The sequence below is a fragment of the Onychostruthus taczanowskii genome, unplaced genomic scaffold (genome assembly GCF_017590055.1).
Source record: "Onychostruthus taczanowskii isolate IOZ18803 unplaced genomic scaffold, ASM1759005v1 scaffold61, whole genome shotgun sequence".
NCBI classification, from domain to species: Eukaryota; Metazoa; Chordata; class Aves; order Passeriformes; family Passeridae; genus Onychostruthus; species Onychostruthus taczanowskii.
In genome coordinates this window covers 4871477-4898769 of record NW_024503790.1, presented here as the reverse complement: position 1 = coordinate 4898769, position 27293 = coordinate 4871477, and the positions used below count along the sequence as shown (strand labels likewise).

The window sequence follows — 27293 nt, the reverse complement described above, 5'->3', positions numbered from 1 at the left end:
CATTAAATAAAGGAAATGCTTTGCTAGCAGCTTTACACATTATTCTGTTAAGATTTAATCAGCTTATTTATCTTTGCAAGCATGTAGGGTTTGTTTTCCTCTTAAAGCCCTTCCCAAGGAGAAAGATGAGGATAACTTCCAAATTTTTATGCAGTCACAATAACAGAGAACATACTGTCAAGGTAAATTAGTGTAGTAGAACAAACATCACTGTTAAAAGAAGCTTCAAAATAGTTCAGACTTCAATATTCCCTAAATATTCCTATCCCCCAGAACCAGACTTAGGCTGCAGCTCTCTCCATAGTAGTTATTCCAAAGTGAAAACCTCCAGGAACAGATGCCAGATCTTGTCACAGCATCATTTACCATTTTTTCCTCTTCTCTGAAACCCACAGTGTCTTAGAAAAGGAATTTTAGTTGGCTCCTCTCCCAAAACCTCCACTCACACAACTTCAAGGCCCTTTCACTTCATTGTGAAACTGGGTCTCTTCCTTCTCTCTTCTGGTTCCAGGGTCATCTCTAAGCCCCTTTAAGATTGCTTGGTCAGCTCAGCCCAAAATCCAGCTAAGACAAAACCCATGCTGAGTGTCTCATTATCCTGCTTCTCTTTGGAATGCTCTTTTGTTTCTCAAGATGTTTTGTTCACTCTGCATCTCAGACAAACACTCTGGGCTGGATATCTGTTAGAATTTTGAGCATGTCTGCAGCTCCTGGGCAGTTGACACACCTGGTGAAACTCTAATGCATTGCTTTTGTCACAAAGGAGTTAATTTAAGAATAAACTGCGATTTTTCAGATTTTTCAGCTTCTTCATTTCCAGTTCTGCCATTCCCTGAGTTAATATATTAAGATCATTTCCTAGTAAGCAAACACTGACCACGAGACAAAGAATTTAGAGATGCTATCATTCCTATTTTAGAGCAAGAAATCCCAAAGCTTTGGTGTTCTGCCCAAGGTCACAGCAAATGACTGATGAGACTGCAATAAAGACTCAGGACACCAAGAATTCCAGCTGCAGGTACAAGAAACTACAGTGAAGATTTTACATGCAGTTTTATTTAAAAATACAATAGGAGGAATAATCTCACGTCAGTCAGAGCAGATATGCTCTCCTTAAAATAGCACCCATTTATTTCTGCAGAATTTGTGCACTGTGAGAGAGAATTCTCTTGCATTTAAATGAAACAAAACTTCTCTGCATGGAACAGGGAGAGGCCTAAGGAGATGAACCCTTATCCTAGGAAGAAAGTCACATTAAGAAAGTTCATTTTCCCAGCTTGTATCCATCTAAGTTCCCATGTTGAAGATAGATCCACTCTGAGAATTCCAACATAGCCCCTGTGCATTCCAAGCAACTCCAAACTCTGCACTGCCTTTCTGTCAGCATCCATAGGAATTGTTTAAAGCACATTTCCACATTCTCTTTGTAGTCTTTGTTGTTTCAACATCAACAGGAAGTGCTAATTCCTGCCAACAGGACTGAACTCACTCAGGAAATGACAATCCTACAGCAGCCAAGGGCTTTAAAATATAGGAGTTCTCTGAAGCAAACTGTAAAATTTATGGGACAAACAGCAAAACAGCTTGGCTGTTCCACTATTTCTTTTATACTGAGTTTTAGACAATTGAATTTATGGTAGAAATATGAGATCTGTGGGAGGAAAAAAGGGTTCCAGCCTCCCATGTCCTTTTTAGCTATACTGTAAATCAGAGCTTACTAGTCTTGTATTAAAAAAGTATCTTTAAAAGACTTTAAAAGACAGAAGAATGTATGGGTAAAAATGCTTTTATCCATTCTCACTCTTGATACATGGAAAACTTTATACAGATTTATTTATATTACAAACATGGGTCATATATTGAACAGTCTCTGCTCATCACAAACAAGCAAAAATGAGTATCATGAAATAGATTTTTATTTCTTGGCATGTTCTAAAGGCATTTAACCCTGTTTTACAAGAAGGCTTCTAGAAGAATCTCTAAGCTTGATGTGGATGATGATCCTATTTCTGGACTTTCCAAAGAAGTCAGTGCATTTCCAAATCAAGAAACAAAGCCACTCCTCAAGTTCCACACTCCTTTTTCCCAAATTACCCCCAGAGTAGTGCAGAAACAGGAACAGAATAGGAGCCAAACTCCTGCTTACCTCACTTTCTCTGGACTATGTGAGTGTGTCCCTGCAGGCAGCTTCTCTGGAATAATATTCACTTTCTTCAACCCCCTCAAGACCTTTCCAGGGGCTGAAGTGCTTAAGTGTCTCTGGTCTAAGCTTATTTCCCCTAATCCTGCAGACCAGTCCACCTTGTGGGTAATTCTGCTCTGGCTGGATAACAACCTGTGCACTTCAGGCCATTCCCTATTCCCCACTCCCCAGACCACCCAAATCCCTCATTTCTGACAGGGTACCCCATGGCAGAGTCACTTTGTTCCTCTGTTTCCCACAGGGGAAAATCTGACTTTGCCTGATTTGTTACTTTCCATACACAAGAAAACTTCACAATTCAGCTGTGTCAAAAGGATTGATCACATCATTTATGTCAAAGGAACAACTCAAGGTTTGCTTTTCTCTAAATCTGAGCTGTATTCCTGTGTAAGAGGAGAGTTAGGTATGTCCAGTCTGAGTATGTGTCCCCAACAGCTTTGCACTGAATTTTTCAGCTGCAGGAAGCCTTACAGAACTTCCATGTGCTTCCTGCAAATGGAGATATACTCAAGATCCCAGTGGACTAATTCTTATTTAAAGAACAAGAATTATTCACTCACTGCTCAGAAAATAGTGACAGAAAAATTTAAAGGTTGAGGAAGAACTCAAATCCACTCATTTCATTGTAACAACTGCAGTGTCCTTGCCACAGCTCAAACTGTGCTTCCAATTAAATCCAGTTACTGAAAGCAAGCTATCATTAACACCCTCACGTTTATTTGTAGCCTGATGCTTGAGAGCTGGATACAACTCACCCAAACACTATTAAATATTATTCCTCTCTGAAATTCCTCTGCTGGTAACATTAATGAAGCAATGCTTACTAAAATTTTCTTTATTTAATTTTCTTACACTGTTCCTATTAAAAAAAAAAGGATGGAGTCTTCTACCCTCTCTCTGTCCTGAGAATAATCTCTATAGATTCAAAGGAAAAAACCCCACATTTGAAATCACAGCTATCATTAAGTCAAATATTTCAAATTTCTATCCCCTGCTGGTCAAACTTTGCTTGCCACAAGGTATTTTTAGCAGACATTACTACTACCACAGCCTAACACAATCCCACCAAGCCACTGTGGATGCAAAGTCTGGTAACACAGAGGTTTAAAGCTAAATTGTTCATATTTTACTCAAGCACAGTAACCTTGTAAGGAGGTTTAGCAAATCCCTTTTCTCCCATGAACAGGCTGGCTGACATTTGTTCCCTCAACCACTTTCCTGCCAATACCCATGGATAAAAAGCAAAATATTTGCAAAACCAGAGCCCAAACTTTGCAGCCTTAACAAGGAGCTCCCAGCATGGCCAGCAGACAGTCCCAGAGCAGGACATCTGATTAAATGAAGCTGTGCTAATCTAGCAGATACCACAAATCCTATTAGCAACATGCACAGCAGCTTGGACATTTTCACAATGACAAAGGAATTATCCACAACTCACTGTTAGTTACAGTGAGCTGACGTCACAGTGCCTTTGAAAAGCTGAGGGTTCTTTTTGTTTTCAGCAGCAGAGATGGATTTCTTGTTTCTCTTTTATTCTGTGGGAAATGCAGTGAGATCAGAATTGCTTGTGGAACAAATTTGAGGTGTTCTCTCTCTCTGATTTATACGAACTAAAATGGAAGATAACAGGGTTCCCTTGGATCCAGAGGGAGACATGGGCAGAGGAATAAAGCCTGCTGCCTGCTTTTTGAAAAACAGGTAAAATTGAAAATATCAGATTTAACTCTACAAATTACTTGGCCAATTAGCAATGTTCCTCACAGACATTCAAGCTAAAGTCTGGAAAGGCAATGAAGATTTTACTGCTTCAAGAACAATAGTAATAATTACAATTACACAGAATATAAACTCTGAAACTGTTAGGTTCTGTTTAAATAACACTGACACATTGAAAAGAACATTCTGACAAGAGCCACTTTGCTCAAAAGAAATTTGGCCTTCTTTTGTCAAACATGGTGGAGAAGTAATTTTTCATTCATGAGAGAATGACTATTCTCATCATTTTATTTATTACAGTTCCCTGCCCCACTGAGATGAAACAGTTTCATCTGTGGTCTCCCTCTGCTTTGCCAGTTCCCTCTCTGACAGAAGGCAGGCACTAACATCTATTATTTAGCAGGTTTCCTGGCCATTTTAAAATCCTTCCTGTTGACACAAGAATACACATGCTAAAGGAGAAAACATGTACTTTAGGCTTGCACAGATGAACAGCCAAAAATCTGAATTAACCACTTTTTAAAAATAGGATGTTTCTCAAGGACTAGAAAAAAAAAAATCTTTTTTCTCTACTTACATTTTCTCTCACTACAGTAGAAAGCCAACTTCTGCTGTCAAACATGTAAATTCTGGAGGAAAAAAAAAAAAAAAGACACCAAAACCACAATTAATGTAATTACCACAAAAGAGCACCAATTCCTCAACAAATCTAACAGAAATCAAACTACTAAAGTGCAGATATTTCTGTCAGCTAACTTGAGCAGCTGGCCTGCCTTCACGAAGGAAATGGGCACAGTTTTATTTCCTGTAACACAACCAAAAGATGAGTTTGTGTCAAGAAGCTCATTTTGACCTTCTTTTCCCAAAAAAACTCTTGCAATCCTGAGATCATCCTCCTGCCCTAGTGAGAGAGAAGTCCATGCTATTAGAGAATTTAGGATTAGAAGAAAACACAGTCTCACTCACACAGTTTTCACTGTACTACAAAGTGCCCCCTCCCCAGATCAGCATTTTCAACACACTGGAATTATTTCTGCTCAATCCCACCCCTGAGCTCCATTTGCCTTCTGAGCACAGTTAAATACCATGATATCTATTTTACCAGAAGAAGTTACATAAACCTCCTACTAATGAGCTCAAGTGAGAGCACACCGCTCTTCTGGAAGAGTTACAACTTTAAATCACTGATGATATCAGAAAGTACAAAAAGAATTGACACATTCAGGAACTCACACACTCACAGTCTGGACTGCACAAACTGCCTTTGCAGCAAGGGCAAAAATGTAAGAAATTTTGAAACAGTTTTTTGCCCTGGCAGCACAAAGCAATATTTCAGTTTACCCCAAGATGTGAAACACTGACAATCATTTCTACATCCCAAACAGCTGGACCTGGCTCTGTCATACACCAAGACAAGGGCAGGGGGTGATGCCAGGGGACCCCTCAGTGTTCAAAGCTGCTGCATCAGGACAGCTGAGATTATTCTGAGCACAAAGCAAGAAGGTACTGAAGCAAAATGACCTTAAATCATTTTAAGAAATGCCAGCCTAAAACTCCACACACTTCCAACTGAAATCTCATATGAAATGCATGTTTCTGATTTTACAGTTCACTACAAACCACTTCAGTGTCTGGTATGGAGGTTAAGCTACTTAGGATATGGATCATCCTCACCCAAGCTCCTTTATAGATAAACATTTTAATATTGTGATTATGAAACCATCACAGAGTAAGCAGTTTTGTTTGTTACTGCCAGAAAAACACACTTTAGGACATAACAGTAACTCACACTTAGAGGCCAAACTCCACTCTCCAGACACAAAAACATGACATGACCATTTTAAATTCTGAAACAGAGCAACTCCAGTCAACTTTCAGAAGTCCTGACTGGAAAAAAACTTGCCCCCACTATAGAGATAATGAAATCTAATGAAATTCTGAAAAAATTACCTGAAATATAAACAAGTAAATTTATGCTGGTGCACTAACAGCACACAGAATACACAATAGCAAAGGCCAAAACACACACCATTACTGTCCTGTGCTGCACCCTCATTAAAGCAGCATTAAAGCAGGAGAGGTGTTGCAGTTTCTGCAAAAAAGAAAAACAAAATAAAACAAAAAAAAAAGCCACTTTAACCAGCCTGAAAGAAGAGGAAGGAAGTATAAACAGCAAACTTTTCCACAGAAGTTGAGTTTATTTTTCAAAGGGTTAAATTTCTGCTTGAGGATGCTGAAAGCACCCCGCGATGCTCGCAGAACGCAGTCCTGGCAACGGAGATATTTTCAATTCTACCTTAAAGATGGAGCTCATTTAAGGACAAAAGCAGACAAGCTACTCATGAAAAAAAGATCTGCATTGCCACAAGCTTCCATTTTTAGCTAAAATGTAGCCTGGTAAAAGTAACATGAAAATTAGAGGGCAGTTCATTCCCTGCACCGCAGCACTGGCTCAGTAAAGGGTTCTTGTGAGGAGCTGCCCTGACAGCCCTGCTGGGCCCAGAGCTGCAGGTCCTTGACACCAAAAACTGGGGTTTCAAAAACAGCAGAGAACAAAAAGTTCCACAGAACACTTGGAGCATGGTTCAAGTGGTTAAAGCACCACACCAAAGCACCTGGAGGAGAGGCAGCCCCACACAGGGCTGGTGTTCCCAGTGTCCCCAAATGGCCACAGCCTCCTGCTCCAAGTGAAGAAACAGCACAGCCATTTGGGCTAAAAAAGAGTAAAGTAACTCCACAGGCCAAAAACTTCATTTCTGGGTAAAGAAAATGATGACCAATTGACTGACTGCTGCTAGCCCAATATCCTTTTTTCGTTACAGACACTGAAGCAGTTACTCTGAGCTGACAACCCAGCCTAAAATTTCAGAGAATTCACAGAATCCCCAGGTTGGAAGAGACCTTAAAGACCATGGAGTCCAACCCAGCCCTCAACTAAACCCAGTTCCACATCCAGGCTTTGTTAAACCCACCCAGGGATGGTGACTCCAGCACCTCCCCGGGCAGCCATTCCAGCACTTTAGCACCTTTCTGTAAAAAACTTTTGCCTAATATCCCACCTGTATTTCCCTTGGGGCAGCTGGAGTCTGTGTCCTCTGGTTCTGTCAGTTCCTGGAGAAAGAGCCCAGCCCCAGCTGAGCACAGCCACCTTTCAGGAGCTGTGCAGAGTGATGAGGGCACCCCTGAGTCTCCTTTTCTCCAGGCTGAACACTCCCAGCTCCCTCAGTCATTCCTCACAGGGCTTCTGTTCCAAGCCCCTCACCAGCCTAGTTTACCTCAGCTCCAGCATAGTCTAGGTACAAGTCTACATATGAAGATTTCTGCAGAAGACACCAACTTTTTTCAAGAAGCTGAGGAATGCAGGGAAGAAAAAGGACTTGGAAGTGTACGGAAAGCATTCTGAAATATTTTAACATCATAGGAAATCTGAATAACCTTCCAAAATGAAGCGACTTCCTAAGCAGATTAAACACACTGACTGTAGCCTCTCCAAAACCATTAACCAGATAAACACCTTTTTCTCTTAACTTATGGACTCAATGAGAGATTAAAACTCAAATATTCTGCATGTAATTTCAACCTTCTCAAGACTGCTTTACACACACATTGACTAGCTGCCAAGGCTAAATATCTGAATTGCTGCAAAGGCATCCTTGTGTTTAAACACACCAGCTATTCATATACAATGATGTGGGGCCAGGCTTCAGAGAAGGTACTGAGGATCAGCCTCAAACCCTGGGAAAAGGTTTGCCCAGGACTCCCAGCAGTTCTCCCTGCTGCAAGAACATGGAGAAGCTGGAGATGTGCTCAGTGGGGGATGCAATCAATGTATACATTGTATTTGAGTGGCTTTATCAACACAATTTAACATGGATCTCAACCCACACCAGTAAAAACTGATTTTCAAAACCATTACACCACGTGAATCTTAAAAATGTCTCGCAGAACACAAGAACACATCCTCCTGCAAGAGTGGCACATAGGATGTTTTAGTCAAGGCACTCAAACAAAAATAACTGTACTGGAGGGGAAGAAAAAACAAAAAAGTACCCCTCAAACTATCCAAAAACCTACTAGCAAACCTCAGTATCACTATTAAGATAAACCAGCCATTTCAAGTGCAGTTGCTCTGCTCTCTGCACCCCTGAGCCAGCAGGGATGGAGCCAGGCAGTTCCTAATTTAGGCTGCTCTTGTTCAGGTACCCAGCATCATCACCACTGTAATATATCACCTACGAGGCAGAGATAATGGCTGTGAAACAGCAGCTGCAAGTTAGTTTATTAAAATCATTTCTTACAGTCTACATAGCTGATTATTATCACAGAACAGTAGCTAGATGCCCAAGAGATTACAGCACCTTGCCAAAGCACTGCCAGCATCGTGAAATTCCAATGTGCCACCAGGCAACAGTAATTAAGTCTCAAATTTAAACTTTCAAGATTGTTCTGGATACAAAAAAACTCCCCAAAAAATCCCATCTTCATTTTAACGGCTAACTAAAAACATTAAGTGCTCTAGCAGAGAGCTGGAAGCTCAAAGGGTGTTTCAGGATCTGCATGTGCCCCTCCAAGAGTTAGTTAATTCCAGCTCAGAATTTCCTTGGGGAGTGCAGAGCTGGAGTCCAGAAATCCAAGTCTTTGCTGTGTCCCCTCCTCCAAGGGCAGCTTTGAAGTACAACCTAGAGAAGTATAAAATAATAATTCCGAATTCATAACTCTAAATACGCTGGAGCAAAAGGATACAACTCCTCCTTTATTTGAAGTCTCCTTTCTGGGAACCATCTGCCACGTCTGTAATTTCCCAGCACACCAACTTTGAAAAGCAAGCAGTACCTTCCTAACAGGTTTGCCAAAGAGCTCACCCTGGCTAGGGACAACAGGAGATTGTACAACTCCTTCGAAAACTTCCTGAAAGCACTTGTGTCGTGCAAGGCCAGCACAGCTGAATGTTTCTGTGGGAGGTATTGGCTGCTTCTTGTGCTGAAGAATTGCCAAGTTCCCAGCTGAAGCAGTTGCTGTGCTCAGTAGACATTTTTCCATATATTAGTGGGAAGTACACACAAAACAAGCATCAGGTCGATCAGTGTTAATGCTCATCTTGCAGCAGCCACGTTTGGCTGGCTGGAGTGCTCACCAATTTCCATTTTCAATGCAGTGTGTGACTAAAATGATAATTACACAAGCTAAAAATAGCTGCAACTCAACAAGCTGATTTCATCAGTGCTTCACTATTACCTATAGCTCAATATGGAGTGACAGGTTTCATTGCTAGAGTCACTGATGCTGAGAGTTTTAGAGCTTTTGTGTTTTGTTTCAAGTAGAACTCCAGAAATGCTTTCCTCCTGAAGAAATTGTGCACTTTTTCTACTCAGCTCGATGGATCTAAGATCACATTTGGAACATAAAAAAATTTTCCTCGCTGCACAGAACACAGGAAAATTGTTGGCTACAGAATAAAGGTCAGTTCTAGGGTCCTGGCAAAGCTCTGGCCACATTCTTCACCCTGTAACCTCATTCACACACAACATCACATACAACAGGAAAAACCAGGCAGAACAGACCTGCATGGACCAGCCTCCAATCCACCAAACTGCCTTCAGTGAGGCACTGAGGCAATTCACTGCCTCAGTTTGGCACTTCAGAATCCAAACCCCCACAAAAATAACAAAAAAGCCAGAACAAACCCATCCACCATAAATAGCTGCTGCTATTCAGAAAAAAAAAATTAAGCTTTTCTTTCAGAAAATTAAGGGAAGAAACAAAACATGAACAAATCTGGAAACCTTGTAAGACCTTGCAAAACCCAAATTCAGCAAGGCCCTTTCACATTCAAAGTCCCAAATTGGAATCACTGCCTCAGAGGAACAGTGCATTTCTGTCTCCTCCAAAACTGCTACAGAATATGAATAATTCACCATAAAAGTTAAACTCCAGTGCTCAAATTCCCCAATATGCCAGAGGTTGTTACCACACAGTAACACAACACAACACCTACTGAAAGGCACCAAAATGCTAATCATGCATAATCCATCAGCTCCTGCTTGCATGCCTCGATTTTCCAAGGACTCATCCCTCCCTCTGTTTAACAAGTACTTGAAAATCAACCTTTTGGATAGTTTAGCACTTTCTCAAAATAGCAGCCTACCAAGCAGACAACAATGCTAAGATCATGGCAGGACACATGACTGCAATGAACAGCTCTGATGTGAAGTGCTCTGTGTCTCCTCCTGCCACCACCACTGCACAAACTCCAGCTGTCTTCATGGCAGACACAATCCCACGTTGCCAAAACTCACATTTCCTGATGCTAATCCCATGACCTACATTTAAAAAAAGAATCATACTGATGTAATATTTAAGCATAAAAATCTGGACTCTAACAGGTCACTTCATTAATCCTTTCTAAATGCATCTGGAAGCCATGTGCATTATAAAAAAAAATAATTTTAATATTCTAGGTACAGCAGAGAATTTCTGTAAAAAACTAAAGGAACTGATATTACAAGTTTAGCAAATGCCTAAAGCCAAATGCTTAAAATAACACTTTTTAAAAAGAAGGGTCTTAAGAGATCTTTGAAGTAGTTCATGACTATTAATAACTCTTGGTACTTTAGTGACCCAAGCCCAAACATTTCCTAACTACATCTATTCTGTCTTCCTCTCAAAGAAATTCCCATTTAAGAGCATTTTTACACTTCCTGATAAGAAACAGGCACTGAAAGTTAACTTATTTTAAGAAAAAAAAATTACTGGTATTTAGTGTAAGTAAGTTCTCAACAAAGTTGTATTTATTAAATCACAATAAGCCAATATTCTAGATTTTATTCAAATTTATCTCTATGCAGTTAGTCCTTCTGAAGAGCAACACATCTATAGATAATCTCACCAATTTTATCCAACTAGTCAGTGGTGGTTTTACTGTTTCTTTCCTGATCTTACCATTTAAAAAGAATGTAAAAACCCCAAAACCAGAGTAAAAACTTCAAATCTGCTTATGCATCAATTTCTAGCTACATTTATCAAAAAAAGTCACTGAAAATTGTCACTTCCTAAAGTATCCCCTTATCCAAACCCAAGCAATTTTGCTGTCACACACTAGCACACATCTCCCTTCAGACTGACAAACAAAACACATGCAGCACTGAAGGAGAATATTTTACTATTAATTAACCAACAGAGAAATGACTAAGCATTTATTACTGGATGCTTCTATCTGCAGAGCCTTACAGTAACCCAAGTTGTTTCTTACTTCAACTGTCATTTTTCAACTCTTTTAGCATGAACACTCCACTTTTTACTGCTATTTTCACTTCATTTGCAAAGCCACCAGAATCTGTGTTTACCTAAGCAGGGCACAGCACACACACCACAGCAATATTGCAGTCCTGCTTTAATAATTAATAACTGAAGTAAGACTGCAATATTCCTGGGATATTACCAAGTAATGCCACGGTATCAGGATATTATCTTTTGATATAATGTGTGATCTCTCATGTCTATCAGCTGAATCTATAGGTTTGGGGTAGGTCACAATCCAAGCTATAGAGAGAACATTTTCTCCTAGAAGCCAGAAATGGAAGCACACAGCTGGAGGAGAAGTTCTCAGTGTCCCAGGGTGACAGAATCATTACACAGCACATGAAAACACTTTACATGCCTAAATTCATATACTTGTTTCTTTTTAATGGAAGTCAACATTAAAACCATGTTTATTCAGGTATCAAACCAAGTTTTTTAAACCACACTTGAAGAACATGCTTATAGTAAATTGCAGTCGTATTAAGAAATTTATTTCTTGAGAATTTCCATTAAGTATCCAAATATTGTCTTTCAAAAGTCACTTCTGGGTGAGCCAATTTTCAGGTAGTCTTCAGTTCATTTTCTGTGGTTTAGAAATGCTCACAAGTCCTTACAAAGACTGATGGATTTCTCTAGCACGATGATGTTCTGCTCAAGCTCTCCCTAAATATTTCCCAGTAGGTGCTGAGGAGAGCCCAGCGTGTGTCTGGATCACACTGCCCTGAGTTCCCAGGGAAATAAATGAATGGGGAGATGCAAAACCTGGCAGAGGCACCTCCTGTTACCAAAATCCTGAAGATTACAATGAAATCCATCAAGTGGATCAGCTGCCCTGTCAGGGATTAAAGTGTAAGAGAACAAGTGGGTTCCAAAAGCCTGGATGGGATTTCTCTCAGCTCTGCTTGCCAACACATCTGGCTTGGAATGATCTTCACCTTGTTAAAAATCATGTGCTGGTTCACATATTACCATCACAGTGACATCAGCAGGTACATTAAGATCTTCACTACAATATTTATTACATTAGAGGAGGAAATGGGTTATGTGATCACTTATTTACAACACACAAAAAAAAAAAAAAACCAGAAAAATACTGTGGACTAGAAATGAAAAATACTAACACAGAAAATAAATCAGTAAGACTCTATGCCTGTAAAAGCACAGGAAACCAGCAGAAATCCCCATTATTGTATTTCCATACATTTTAGTTCTGCTATTTTATCAACAGGAGCTGAATCATCCATTTTGTTCTACATATGCCAGCTAATAAAGAGTCAACTGAGTCAAAGGAGAATCAACTGCTTCCTGTCTACACCCTTTTAAAAAATACAACCCACTTCCAGAAAGCTACACTTAGCTACCCTACTTTTTACATCCTTTAAAGTAAATCTATTAAAAAACAAGGATGAAGAGCCAATCAAATTGACATATCTCTACTCTTGATCTAAGGAAGACATTTACAGATCTAAAATGATCTTTTATGGCCAACTTTGCTTCTGAAAAGCATTTCCCTGACCTGAGCACCAGGCAAGGCTGAGCAGCTCACATGCTGCCATGTCTCACTGCACCAAGGCCCTCAGAACACTAATGAGAAACACTAATGAGAAACACATTGTGTTTCCAGGAGCAGCAAGCTAGTCCATCTTCCACCAAACCTCAATTGTGCTCCTCCATACGGATCAAGAGCTGCACCCTAAATGTCTTTTGCTGTCAGCATCAAATCCTGAGAGAGCACTTCAGAAAGCAGGGCTGCTTCATCCTGCTCTGCCTAGAACCACTCAGAGAAAGCAAGCAAGCTTTCACTGTATTAAGCTTTTATGAAGTAAAAATAATAATAAGAAAAATCCAACAGAAGCAACAAAAGTAACCCCATCTTGGAGGCAGGCTGGACGTGAGTTGATAACTACCTTCTCACCACAGCTGCTGTCACATCTGCCCCAACAAAAATAGGGGAGTTAAGACATTGGAACAAACCATCTGCTCCTTTGTGCCTCTGCTACACAGACTGTACAAAGCCTCAGAGATCAGCTAAAAGCAAAATATTCATTCTTTACAACCATGTAAAAGATCTTTATCCAAGCCCCAGCTAAATACATTCAATTCACTGAAATAAGAGTTTAGTGTTCAAACAGCACAGTGATCTTCAGTAAGAGATTAACAGAGCACTGTTAGAATAGGTTTAGCTATACCATGAAAAACAGCTGCTTTCCAGCACCAGTCTGAAGATAAGAAGCATTTCAGTGGACCTTAAAAATCAACAAAATATATTATATGCATATAGCAGATAAAAGATATTCAGCAGAGATTAAAATATGGCATTTCTCAAATCTTTTCCCCCAAAACAGACTGAGCAATACTTTATTCTCTAGCCCCAAAATCATCATGCCCCATCTTTAATCAATGTGCAAGCAGCTCCATTAGTTTTGAGAGCAATGATTTATGCCCTGAGTAGCTCATTGATTTCTCCCAATTGCTGTATTTTGATACGTACTGTTTGTACAAAATAAGGCACACAAGAACAAGAAAAGCAAGGCTGAGCCTGAAAAGCCAAGTAACACAGGAGACCTTGAATCCATTAGACTGAGAAGTGGAGTTTGGGAACACACAAGGCAACAATGCTCAGTGCTGATAGGAGAGCACAGCCCAGGGCCAGTATCACAGCAGAAAGCACAAAGGTACAGCAGGAAATACTGGCTTTCACCCTTGGACATTCCTCTTCCCAAGGGATCTGCATTAACTCTCTGAAAACTTCTGCTGTCAATCTTTAAGTACCAGTTGCATTCCTGGAGATGGTATCTATCTTGTTAGTTGATCAAAATATAGAGGAAAACATGATAAATAGAAAAAAAAACCCCTAAGTAACACCAGGGAATTGACTGAGAAAAACAAAACTGAAAACACCAGAAGACAATCCCACCTACTTCATGGAAAAAAACCACCTGCAAAGTGGTGCCAAACCAGCAGCCAGGTAGGCTGGTTGAGCTCTGGAGCTGCTGAGGTTCTGCCTGACCCTGGAGCCCCAGCCCAGCCCCTCTGGATGGGCACTGGGTGCTCCTGAGGAGCTGCTGAGTGCTCCCACCTGTAACTGCTGTGCCCTGAGCACCATCTGCACAAGCTCCCCCACCCTAGAGCAGCAGAGAGCCACTCAGGAGGATAAACCACAGCACTTCCTGAAATGCTGAACTTCAGTACTTCCTGAAACCTCATCTGCTGCCCATGGTTAGAAGAAGAAAGGAAGAATTGAAGTCAAATCAACCAATTTGACCTCACTGTCCAAAGCATGTATGATATTTGAGTTTCCACATACAGAAACTCACTTCCCCAACACCTCAAGCACCTTTTGAACACCCCACTACTTTGTCAAGATTTAAATTCATTAATAAGTGGTTCCTGTTCAGTCCTATTTTCTGGGAGTACTACCCAGCATTTTCAGCAAGGAACTTGCACGGTGAGTCTTCAGGCAGTGGCCAGATAACATCTGACAGCTGCAGTGAAATGCAGGACTTGGTAACCTGCAGCACAATTAAAGTGCCACGAGCATCCAGCAGCCTGTTCCTGATCTTTGTACAGACACCACCTTTGTTACACAGACAGCAGCCTATCTCCAGAGCCCTGCCACTTCACGGAGAACGTGCAACAGGAATATCAAACATATGTTCCAACAAAGACAGCTCCTCAGTTAGTACAGGATCAGCTTCTTTCAAACCCCAAAGATTTCAGCAGACTATCACATCTACTTTCTTTTTCTAGACAAAAAGGGAAAATTACCACACCAACCTCCCAACACATTTGTTAGGCTATGTGAAAAACAACAAAACCCCCCAGAACCTTGGGAAGCAAAATGATAAAATGCAAGAGGACCATGAACAGATTTCTTCTCAGCATCTTGAGGCAGGTGTAGGCCTGCTCTGTTTAGCTCTCTTGTGTCATTTACTGGAAACAAAATGTAGTACGTTTTGTATTATGCAGTTATAACTGTTTTTTTAGATTTTAGATACTGAAACTCAAGTTTACTTTTGAGATTCAAGCACTGCTGTGTTCAACACATACCTCAAATCACTTGGTGTTAACCAACATGTATCAGCTCCAATATAATTTAAATAAAGTTAAACACGACAGAACTTCACACATATGACTAAACCAGACTTTCTGCACTGGGTTTCACCACGAAGATCCTACTAGAAAATATCAGTATTGCACACATTTCAAACTAAGAAGTAAGTTCAGGGACTTGTGATCGGTGCTGTTGACAGAGTGAACATTTCAGCCTGGCCTTACAAATTTTACTACTGAAGATAACAAAGCACTGACTTCTAAGATCTGTGCATCAACAAAAAAAGGCACTTTTGTACCATCTTCTGCACGGTTTTGACCTTGGAGCTTTGAGCCACCTCCCATCCCTCATTTGTTTTGGTAAATCTCTCAAATACCTACAAAACTCCAAACAGTTGGGCTGAATACAAATTGTTTTGTGTGATTTAAGAGATTTAATTTCTCCAGTTCCAGAAGAAAGCCACGTTTCCCACAGACTACAGAAGGGCAGCAACACCCCAAGCTCGCAAGGCACATCTGGACAGGACATGTGATCTCCAACAACATCTGGAAGCTCAACATCCTGCCCAGCCACCCTCAGGAAAAGAAATCTGGGAAAACATCCCATGTTAGCACAGATGTGCCAGTGAGAAAGTCCTTACAGCAAGGAACACCCCATTAATACTGGGCATGTGTATTTCTGTATCCATGCAAGTTAAACTTCAATTTTGAGGCTCACAATTAAAGATTCTTCTGTCACATCAGTGTTGGAAATTTTCATGTTTCACAAAAATAAAACAAAACCCACTCAGCTTGTCAAATAACTTCATGGTTTTGCAAGTAATTTTAGATAACCTCCATTTATTGACAGATTTTAGTAAATCCTGAAATGGCAGGATAAACACAAAGCACATGTGCCTGACAAGACTTTTAAGATGGTTCCTTGCACCTAACCCAAGCCAGAAATGCAGTCAGAAAATTGAGATGCACAGAATGAACAGCTCACCTGTAACAGTTCAGCAGAAACTCTTTTTCTTTAAGAAAGAAAATAACTGGCATCAGCTGCTGTAATTAAGGTTACTGTAACAAAGACAAGGCATCCTTTCCTGTCAGTGAAGGCCAACACCCACAGCTGCCTGTCTCAAAGTCATACAGAAAGCCTTGAAATTTCTCCTTTATTCCCTCATCCCCAAACCAGTTTGATTTTGTCATGAGGATGAGCTAAATCAGCACTGATATCTGAACTGATAAAATATTCCCTAAACCTACTTTCACACACAGCATGCAGGAGTTTGGATACTCTGAGTTTCCAGAGAGAAGTATTTTGGTTTTAGTTTTTTTTTTTTTTTCCTTTGCTGGGGAAAAAAAAAAGAACAAGCTTAAAATAGTGACAAAAATCTATACATAGCTTTGAATATAGGACCACGTTACATAAAGCTACAAAAAATTATCTAATCTATCTAATTACAGATAATTAATATTTTCTTTTTTTTGGGGAGTGCTGGCAGGCATTACTGCAGTTTTCAAGAAGACATCAAAAATATTCTCATCTGAAAAAAACATGATAAACATAACTGGCATGAAATTGTAGGCAAACCTTCAGATCAAGGTAGGAACACACAGGAAAAAAATATTTAAGTTTACACAATTCAATTAAGCCTTATGAGATCTAGAATGTATTTCCCTTCTAAACAGAGGACCTTTAGAAATTGCAGTGATTTGACAAGCTGATATTCTACCTCCTCAAATTCATATACTTATTTTTAATGAAGCAGTTTCAGACAAACTACTTACAGAAATGAATTACATTTCCCATTAAAATGGCAACTAGGTTTTTAATCAGCCTCTTTGCCTTCACTGTGTTATATGCTACTAATTTTTCCCTCATCAAGTTCTAAATATGATCTATGAAAATAGCTCTAAGATTTAGCCTATCTTTACCCCTCCAATGACAGAGCTACCTTACAGCTTGTCTCCTTTAAGCTCCCTCAGATCACCTTCCTCAGCTCTTCAGCCTCATTTTCACTTATCCATTATTAGGATTCCAAAACACACACATCACAGGAAGATCAAATTTTAACCCTTCAGTCCCATCAAATGTAGAAATAACTGTGGGTCTTCCCTTCATGACAAAAATACCCTGTTTTCAACAATTCTTAATTACCACAGAAAATCTGACAAAGGGAACATATTCATAAATCCAGGTTTTCAAAATGTCTGCAACACCTTCCAAAGGATTCCAATTTTACACCTGCTGGAGTTACTTTATTGGATTTTAACAAGACTTAAATCCAGCAATATCCCAACATTTGCTTTTTAACTGCTTTCTGGAGCCCTTATTGCTGTGCCCACCCCCAAATACCAACAAGCAAGTCAACGTGGGACACCTGGCTGTATCCCTATTTTCTGCCACTTTAGGCCAGCACTAAAAACCCTGCAGAGAATTTACAAGTTATTATTTCCATGGCTCCTTACAAATTACACTTCCATAACGTCCCCAAAAAAAAGTATTTTTTTGGCTAACACATAAAAAAAAAAAAAAATTCCCATGTAGGCATCTAATTCCAGCACCCCCACTAAAACTGAGAGTAAGATATACATAGCAAGAGACACCACATCTTGGCTGCTTCCAGATGGCACCCATGAATATTGTCAGTACTCCCTAGCTGGGTTCAAGACAGAAAATTCCTGCATTTCTAAGAATATACCGGGCAAGGGAAACATCACCCCCTGAAACCAGTACACTCAAAGCCCCCAGACAGCCAGAAATATTCCATTGTATTTCATGAGACTAACAAATCACAACATATTCCACATCTCTCCAATAAATGCAGTGGGCAAGTATTAATACATTCATGCATTAATTCATTTGTAGTTAATACAAATGAATACCCTTACAAGACATGAATTGCCATGAAATCATTTTAGAAGGTCAGCTGTTAAAAAAAAAGAGGCCAAGATTTGATTTTTATGTTCACAAAATTATTTTTAAGTGTGTATTTCTATTCCAAGGCTAACCATCTCCTTTCTCTCTACTCAGAAATCCTCTACTATTTTAATAAAAATGCAATATTCTGCCTAAAAATCTGTCCACATTTTTGGACTAGGAAGCTTTCCACAGTAATTTACGTTGATTATTTTGGCATCTCAAGTAAAGGTACTGCTCATAGCCAGCTCAAAGCTTTTAAAAACCTCTTAATGTTCTGCTCAACTACCAGTTGGCTCAAGCATCTATGGATTCTGCATATATTTCTGTTTGGTGAAAAACAAATCCACACTCACAAAATCCCCAGCACACTGGACACCCTGTGAAGAAATAATAAATTGAGACACTATGTTAAATAGAAACATAGGGGCTTGGGGGTATTTTTGTTTTTTATCATGACCTTGGCTAATGCTAGTTCCAACTTTATCAGTGGGGAGAAAAAAAACATTTTGAATGGAGCATGTATTCTTTTCATTTTCAGTCTGCACTTGAAGCAACCAAGAGGCTCCCTTCAAAAAATGTCCACTTTATCTTCAGTCACATGCTTAAGAAACATTTCATTAATGCAAGCAAGCTGCTTTCAAGGTTATCTTTTTTTTTTTTTTGCCACATAACCAGTAAAATTTTGTACAAAAAAAGGACCCCATCTAAAATTCTGCCATGACCACAGGCATTAGAGACTCCAAGGACAACTCACCTAAGGGTAATTCAACAACTGGATGCTCAATTTCCCAGTTCAACTTGCTCACAACAGAGCGGCGCTAAATGCAATTGCTGAGACAATACGGTGTGCCATATGGCTAAAACTGGATATTAAAATTGAGAATATCAATTACCAATCCACTAATGCTGAGAGCCAAAATCCATGGACAGTAAGAATTTAATCCAATTCAGTGCCTAGAACACGAGCTGAGCCCGGCGTGGAGGAGACAAATCTTCTGCTGGTTTCACAGAGCGCAAACAACTCCCATTTTTTATTGCTGTAACTACAAAACCAGCTGAACCCAACACTTGCTTAACATCCCCAACCACAGCTCCAGGCCTGGTAGGAATCTACAAAAACAACAAAAGTTTCAGATGAATTGGCATCTGGTTTCACAGGGATTGAGAAATCATAACTAAGTTACTATTTAAGAAGAAGCAGTTTAGTTGTTTTCCACATGACCAAATGGAAGCACCAGGAAGTTACACAGTGCAGCCAACATCTTGCTTCATTTCAGGAAAAGGCATCCTCCTGCAAACACAATATCTATTTCTACTATAATTAAAGGGCCTTGGAATTGCATTAGTTGAAGGGTTTTCTTATTCTAAGTAAACTGGTTGAATGGTTCAAGCTTTAAAGTTTTTAATAGCTGTGGAGGGTTTCTTCTGGGATGATATTAAGAATTTTATCCACTCCCTGATTATACAGAACTTCATTGATTACTTATACAAGAATTCTCATTAAGTCCAGATACAGCATCTCCATATTTCCATGAGAGACAGAGGTGATTTAAAAAACTGTTCTGCTAAGATTTCCTGTGGAATTTTAATTTACCATGTTGTCAAAGATTTCATGCTAGGATGCCTGCTACGTACTGACTTAGCAGCTGCAAGGACTCAACAAGGATAAATGTAATTTATCTTACCCAAACCAAAATCTCACTTCACTCTGCTCCTTTCTGATCCTGTACTAAAGGGCCAAAGTAGTAGAAACAAAAAAAAAAATTGCACAAGTAATTTAAGGTTTAACAGGACATTAACATCAATGGAACTAAACAGCTCATTGGACAGTATTCTTAATTTTTAAAAAATGTCCTCAGAGGAATAAAATGCACTCAACTAATTTCAGCTATTTTTTTTTTAATTAAGAATAATACCAGCACTGCAAGCCTCAACTGAAAATCAGCTCTGCTGTTCCCAGCTTCCTTCTGCATGATCTACAGCTGGGTTACTACAATAAACTAACAAACAACTGATTATACATTAAGTAATAGATAAACAGTAGTAAAATGTTTGATAATATCAAAGGTTTGGAGGTCACTTGAATACAGGAGACATAACAAGCATTTCTTATTTTTCTTGCTGGGAAGTGTATTGTTTTAAGCCTGAGTCCAGTATATCAAATATTAACCAAGCTATTTTATTTAGGCTACCAAAGTTAAGGTGTTTGGCACTGTAGTGAAATATCACAGGAGCTACAAATCAAAAGTCCATTTTTCTCAAAAGATACTAAAATCCACACGTAAAAGGCTTTAGAAATTTGCAGTGTTGTTTTGAAACAGACTACTCAGAGCTGTTTTAAGATCCCCCCCCCCAGCCTTTCTTATTCTCACCCATTAAAAGAACAGTTACCCAGAGGATGGCAGCAATTCTGGGTCAGCAGCAGCCTTAAACCCTCCACAAACTGTGAGTGTTCTGAAGCAGACAGCAGACTCTCTTGTGCCACACAAAGACACCTGTCTGCACAGGCTCTGATCTGAGATTACCTGGCCAGCAGAGACCCACGGCCCAGCAGCCTTTGTGTACCTGTGCTCTACGATTAAAAACTGGTTTTTAGCAACAGGCTTCATAAAAGCCAGGGACATTTTGGTGGTGTTGAGCAGGCACTGCGAGGTAAAAATGAAAATCGTGTCCCCCTTTATTCATTTAAGGGCCTATGTGAACATTTCAATAAAACTATTTACTCCTCCCACCTAGTTCCTATCTGGAGGAGCTCACAACATATTAAGAAAAAAAACCCAAAAAACCCACAGATTTCTCACAGCAATCTTCCAAACGCTCCTCCTACCCCCACCCGAGAAGAGAAGAAAGCAAAGAGAATGAGAAAGTAAATCTAAAAGACAATTACGAAATAAGATCTAGTTTGGCAAAGCTGGGGTGAGGAGGAGTTGAAAAATGAGAGCTGCCTTGCTGCAAACGCCATCTTGTTGCAGCTACTGGGCCCAGGCACAGAGAGATCCATTCATTCACAGCAAAAAGAAAATCAAACAGACACCCTGGCTAATCTGCAGCCACCAAAACAACCACACTATTATCACCCCTTCTCCTTCTCCTCTCCTCAAGCACAAGGGAGAGAAATAAACTCTGATCTATCACATTTAGGGACGGATTTAGGTATTAACATGTTATCTTCGTTTCCTCACGCGTATTTCACATACACATCGGCAGCATTTTGTCTTGATTCACATCCTCGTGTCCAGATCAGCTTAAAATATGGGATAAATGTCTCACGATTAGGTGCAGATATCCCACAGCAGCAAAACGTTTTTAATTTTTCAGTCTTAAATCGCCTCCCCAAGTTGAGCCAACTATTCTCAAAAGCTGTTTCAATAATCACTTAAGCCTTACATTTACAGTGCTTTCCTCCTATTTCCTCCTGTGGAGACAATACATAATAACGTGGCACATCCTAGAAAGGATGCCTGGTTTAAAACGAGTCCCAGCCATGACTTTGTTAGAGAATAATGAAATATCACATTCGTTAAAATTTCAGTTCATCTTCAGGAATGATAAATTGACATCTTACAACAACCTCTACATCATCCTGATTTTCTTCTGGGTAAGATTTTTTTGTTAATAAAATGCCTCATCTCTTTCATATTTACATGCAAGGCTTTACACATCTTCGTTCCCTACAAAGCTGTAGGATTAAAACCCTACATGGATAAAAAAAAATGCTGAAATCCTTTCGATAAAAAGCTCGGAATTGAAGCAATATTTTAAACAACATTTCCACGGAGAAAACTCCATCTTTCTATTACAGCAAACACCCTCCATGATCTTCGTTATCGCTGCTACGGGCACACAAAAATATGCAGCACCGTAATACATGGGGGAACAAATATGCGGTTTGAATCCATCCTCGGTTCCGGTTCTAACGAGAACAAAACCTTCCCTACCCCTCCCTCGCCCAGCACACCCAGCATGAGCCCCATCTGCGAGCCCTCGGCTGGCTGGGGGTGCTGGAAGCAGCCTTACCCTGTTTGTCTCACCCCCGGCTCCTCTTAATCAGTTTTCCACCATTACAGCGGCCACACCATTGCTTTTTGTTTTTTTTTTTTCCTTTTTTTTTCCCCTTGGATCTCTCTCCAGATATTCCCTCTGCCGGCCGGATCGCTCGGGAACTCGCCTTTTGTGGCTTAAGACAGGACCCCCAAACCGTCTAGCAGAGACCCCTACAGCGTAATTATAATTAAAAATGGAACCCCGCAAGATCCGAGGTCTCCTCCCTTTTCGCCTGGAAGCCTTCGAGAGGGAATCAGTCCCACCCCCACCTTTTTCCCCTCCTCCTCCAGCTACAAACACACTTCTTTTTTAGGGGAAGCTGGAGCCCCGAGGAGGTGGGAAGCGCGGGGGAGGGGGGCTATTTCCAACCCCGCCATACCGGGGGTCGCCGAGAACGGGGGCGATGAGGAGGCGGCGGCCCGGGGGGCCCCCGGTGCGGCGGCGGAAGGGGAGGACAAGGGAGGAAAGGAGAGGGAAAGGAGAAGTGCGGCAGGAGGAGGAAGCGCGGGGGAGGGGAAGGAGCGGGGCTGAGGGGGAGCCGAGGGAAGATGGCCCCGGGGTGGGGCCGGCCGGGGCTCGGCGGGCGGGAAACGCGTTCTGAGGGACCCCCGCCCTCCCCGCACCCCTCACACGGTTACCTGCCCTCCCGGCCGCTGCTCATGAACCGGGCCGGTCCGTCCGCCGCCCGCGGTCCTGCCCGCGTCCCGCCGGCCTGGGGAGGGAAGGGGGGCGGAGGAGGAGGAGGAGGCGGCGGAGGAGGAGCGGGGGAGCCGCCCGCGATGCGCCCGGCGGGTCCCGGGGAAGGCGGCAGAGCCGAGCGGGAAGGTGGGATCCGCGGGGGAGAGGGGGTGTCGCTGGGTCTCGACTCCTCCTCAGCCCGCTCAGCTCCCCGCAGCCATCGGGCAGCGGCAGCCTGGGCGCGGCGAACCTCCCTCCTTCCCCTCCTCCCTCCGCCCCGCCCGTGCTGCCCGCCCGGGAAACCCCGGCTCGGGGCTCCGCCGCACCGGCCGCCGCGAGCCTCACCGGAGGCTCCGCCGCCTCCACCGGGCACCCGCCCAGCGCGGCCGGGAGGGAGGGCGGGCGGTGCGCGCTCCCGGGAGCCTCGCGGCGCGCGCTCCCGCGCGGGCAACGCCCTTCGGCCCCGCACGCTGGCGGCGGCCGCGCGCTTCCCGCCTCCCGCCCGCGCTCCCGCGCGCTCCCTCCCCTCAGCGAACAAAGGGCGAGGGCGGGCGGCGGGCAGGGGGATCGCGGCCGCCCCGCCGGCCCTGCAGGCCGAAAACGAGTCTGAAAGAGCCGGACGTGAACAAAAAGACACGAAACTGAGCGCGCAAATGGTGTTCAAGCTCAGGGCTGGGAGAGGCAGAGCCTCCTCGCCGTGTGAAATGGGAGTGCTCCGGGCTGCCGAGCGGGAAAGGGCGGGAGGGACCACAGGCCTTAAAATGCTGCTCACAAGAGGCTGGCAAGCAATAAATATCTTCATATCATCGTGTGAGGAGAGACTGCGGGAGCTGGGCCTGGTTAGTCTGGGAAGGGAAGGCTGGGGAGGGATCTCTTTAATGAATAAAAATATCTCCGAGGGGTGTCAGGGGATGGTGCCAGGCTCCTCAGCGGTGCCCAGCGACAGGACGGGGAGCAATGACTGTAAACTAAAGCAGAAGTTCCTCCTCGGCATGAGGAAGAGCTTCGTTCCATGAGGGTGGCAGGGAGTCTGTGCACGGGGTCTTCCTTTGTGGAGCCATCCCAAACCCACCTTGACATTGTTCCTATTTCATCTGCTCCAGGTGACCCTGCCTCGGCCAGGGTGATCTCCAGAGAGCCCTTCCAACCCTCACAAATCTGTGATTTGGTGATCTTTCCCTCAGGAGCTTGACAAATAGCAACTCTGTAGGTTAGAATTTCTTTTTTTTTTTTTTTTTTTTTCCCAGCTTTGCTTATTAAGGTACTCACGCAGCCAAAGTTTCCAGAGCATTCTTTTCATGTTCTCCTCACAGCATCCATCACTGCTCTGGAAGGGTTTGCATGTAGGAGAAAGTAGGAAAAAAATAATAAGGAAGCATAAAATTGCAATTTCTGTCTTGCAGATGGGACCTCACATAAACCAGGCAGGAGGCATGTTACCAAAATGGAATCATTTCCCACCAGAACTCGTACTGAAACCCTAATTAATATTGAAAAGTAAGTAGAGAATATACTATTATGTCACTTTTCCTCCTATCACAGATCTAAATCTGGGGTTTTTCCCTAATATTTGTTTATACATTGCTAAAAGGTGAGATTACTTGGCAACCAAAATAGGTTTATAGTAAAAGTAAAACAACCCACAGCACTATAGCCAATTTTCAATTAAAACATATCCAGCACGAATACACTGTAATAAAATAAACAAAAGACCCCACAACACACAAAAACCCCTCAAACACAACAAAAAACAACCAAAAAAGGATGAACGAGGCCAATATTTCTTCTTCTGCAAACTCTTCCCCCAGTAGATTCTTGCTTCCCTATAATTTAAACCAGTGTTCCTTCTGTCATGCCTTCTGAAGGGAGGTGTGGTTACCTTTAATTAGTAAAAGAAAGAGCAGGTTTGCCATTTAAACTGTAGGAAAGTGGATTGGCTATTATTCAGGTTGGCTGTTATGAAAAACTATTAGATCCTGGTGTGGTTAAGCCTTTGATTTATAATGATCAAATGTTTATTTTTAAATAACTTTTATGATGCACTTAATTCATCACCTTGAGATTTACAAATAACAAAATAAGAAATTTACGTAAATTATTCTTAAATTACTGTCCCAAATTGCTAATGTTCTTTCCAGTAACCATTTCTGTTCCACCCCTGAAATCTGGACAGGAATTATCCTGTTAAAATCTGTGCAACCACATTGTATGCAGATGGGGATGTCAGTGTTTCTGAGGCTAGAGATTCATCCAGCATCCCCATCTGGAAAATACTGATTAAATCTAAGTGCTTAAGAAACACCACAAGTTTATTAGATACTTGCAAAGTTGCCTACAGATTTCAAAAGCAGTTAAACACAATATTTTAGTCATTAAATCTAAGTGAGATTTATAGTAGGCAAGTTGCATGTTGTTTTTTTTTAATTTTTTTTTTAGTTAGAGATTGCTTTTTAGGCTTAGCAGAGGTCAAAATATCCTTATGGAATACCCTGTTTATGTGGAAAAGAATGACCACTTAATACATTAAGCAAAAAAAGGTACTATACATAAAATATTTTCTTTAAAAGTCCTTGTTTTGCAATGGAAAAATTCTCAATCATAAGAGATTTTGTGGAAAATTTTCAGCTAGTACTGGATCATACAGTAAAAAAAAAATCTGTGTAATGAACAAAAATAACGTTCTGAGATTGATAGCAAATAGTAAATCACATTTTGCTTCTTTGAGAAAATAGCTGCACTGAGATTTTCTTACTGGACTAGAACAGTTGCACTGTGAATTAATGATATCATAAATTACATAATTATAATTGATATAATTTTCAACTAATGCGTGCTTTTTTCCCATTGCACGTTCTTTTCACACAGATGCTGCTTTTCCTCCTTAGATTTCTCTTACATCCTCTTACCAGTGGTACAGTTCTAATAACTAAACATGGTTTGGGTTATTTTTAAAATAAAATACACATTCAGGTCTTATCCTCTCCTAGGAATCTCTATTTTTTTTTTTTAATTCTAATTTTTATGCATTCTCTGTTTCGTGAGAGCTAAAGGGAGTTTCTGTCCACAGGTCTGTGCTCTGCCATGTCTTCAAATCCATGGAATTTGGGTAAGGAGCTGGATCAGTCAGAAGAGTTTATAGCACATTTACACAAATTCAATGCTTTCACCACACCTATTCTTTTGTAAAAATACAACTGTTGCAATAGTTCCTGTTTCTGATCCAGTGACTTCACTACATCTTGTTCTTAGTTTGATTGATGTACAGTTACTCTGCAGTTTTGGGGAGGGATCTTGAGGGTTGGAAATGGTTGTTTACAGAGGGGAGCTTGTTCAGGTGGGCTTTGGTTTGTAAATCTCACTGGACAAATCAGTTTTGCTGCATTTTAAAACCTGGCAGAGGAATCCCACATTGCTGTGTGCAACAAGGTGATTTATTCTGCTGTCCTCATATGATCCTGCTGCACAGGCATTATTTTTATTTTTTAAATTTCTTTTTCATTTTTAATCCTAATTCTTCACACAGATCCATGATCTGCCATGGTTTGCATTGTTCAGTAGATGAATGTGCAAATCACCAGAATTAAGTGGACTTACCAGATATAAATTTCTCTCTTTCTGTACACTGCAAAAATACTGTTTAAAACTACAAATTTAGCTGAAAACACCTGTGAATACTTGAAGATCTGGTATGGATAATTAATGAAACAAATTTTAATGTTTTTCTGTTAGTCCACTTTGAAGTTACAGTTTTGGTCCTGGGTTAGAGCTACAGAAAACCTCTCTGTAGAAAGGTTGCTCCACAGTTCTCCATTGCACAATTTCTTGCACCTTTTTCTCAATCAGCTGACATTAACCCCTTTGCAGGGAGCATCCTGAGTTAGGTGAAGCTTTGGGCAGTTTCACTTCCTAAGGTAATTAATTTTTGCATGCAAATACCATTGTTATAATCAAAATTTACGTGTTGTTACCCGAGTGAAAATATTGCACGATTCTTACAGTAAATCAAGATGCTCCTGGGCTCTGAAAGAATAACTGTCACCAAACAGGTATAAATTATGCTTTCTACAAAAGGGTGAAAAATCAGCACTTCTCAAAATTGCAGAGCTCCTCAGAGGGTGTAAGGATATTGCTGAAGTAATAAATAATTATGTTTTCCTCCTTTCTTTGTTACCTCAGATAAGTGTTTTTAATAGACTGACTCAAAACTGCACCTCATACTCCAGAATCACACCATTCCCATTCCATAACATTTTGTCTGCCTTTGTATCCTTTGATGGCTGCAGAGTGCATTCTATGAACCCTGGAGAGAGCCAAGGAGACACTCACGTGATTTTGAATTAGTTTGAAGTTCTCCATTTGGTCCCTAAAGAAAAGGAGAACTCTCATTTCTCC

At 41.1% G+C, this 27293-nt stretch overlaps 1 protein-coding gene and 1 long non-coding RNA gene across 8 annotated transcripts in view; one reads left to right on the top strand and one right to left on the bottom strand.

Annotated features, from left to right (window-relative positions):
• The window catches only part of GNB1 (G protein subunit beta 1), a 36069-nt gene extending 12790 nt beyond the window's left edge, over positions 1-23279 (bottom strand). For 3 of the 6 annotated variants that reach the window (XM_041419395.1, XM_041419396.1, XM_041419400.1), the window contains exons 1-2: positions 22862-23208; positions 4497-4548 (exon numbers count right to left, since the gene is read on the bottom strand). The gene's annotated coding sequence lies outside the window, so the exon portion shown is untranslated. The other 3 variants (XM_041419397.1, XM_041419398.1, XM_041419399.1) reach the window with 3 other exon arrangements.
• Positions 22203-26106, top strand: LOC121343879. 2 transcript variants are annotated; one of them, XR_005953749.1, is made up of 4 exons: positions 22203-22558; positions 24005-24111; positions 24305-24398; positions 25969-26106. It is a non-coding gene; the product is annotated as an uncharacterized LOC121343879 (long non-coding RNA). The 2 variants fall into 2 exon arrangements; XR_005953750.1 differs by lacking the exons at positions 22203-22558; positions 24005-24111 and adding an exon at positions 23391-23740.
• Positions 26107-27293: the final 1187 nt, after the last annotated feature.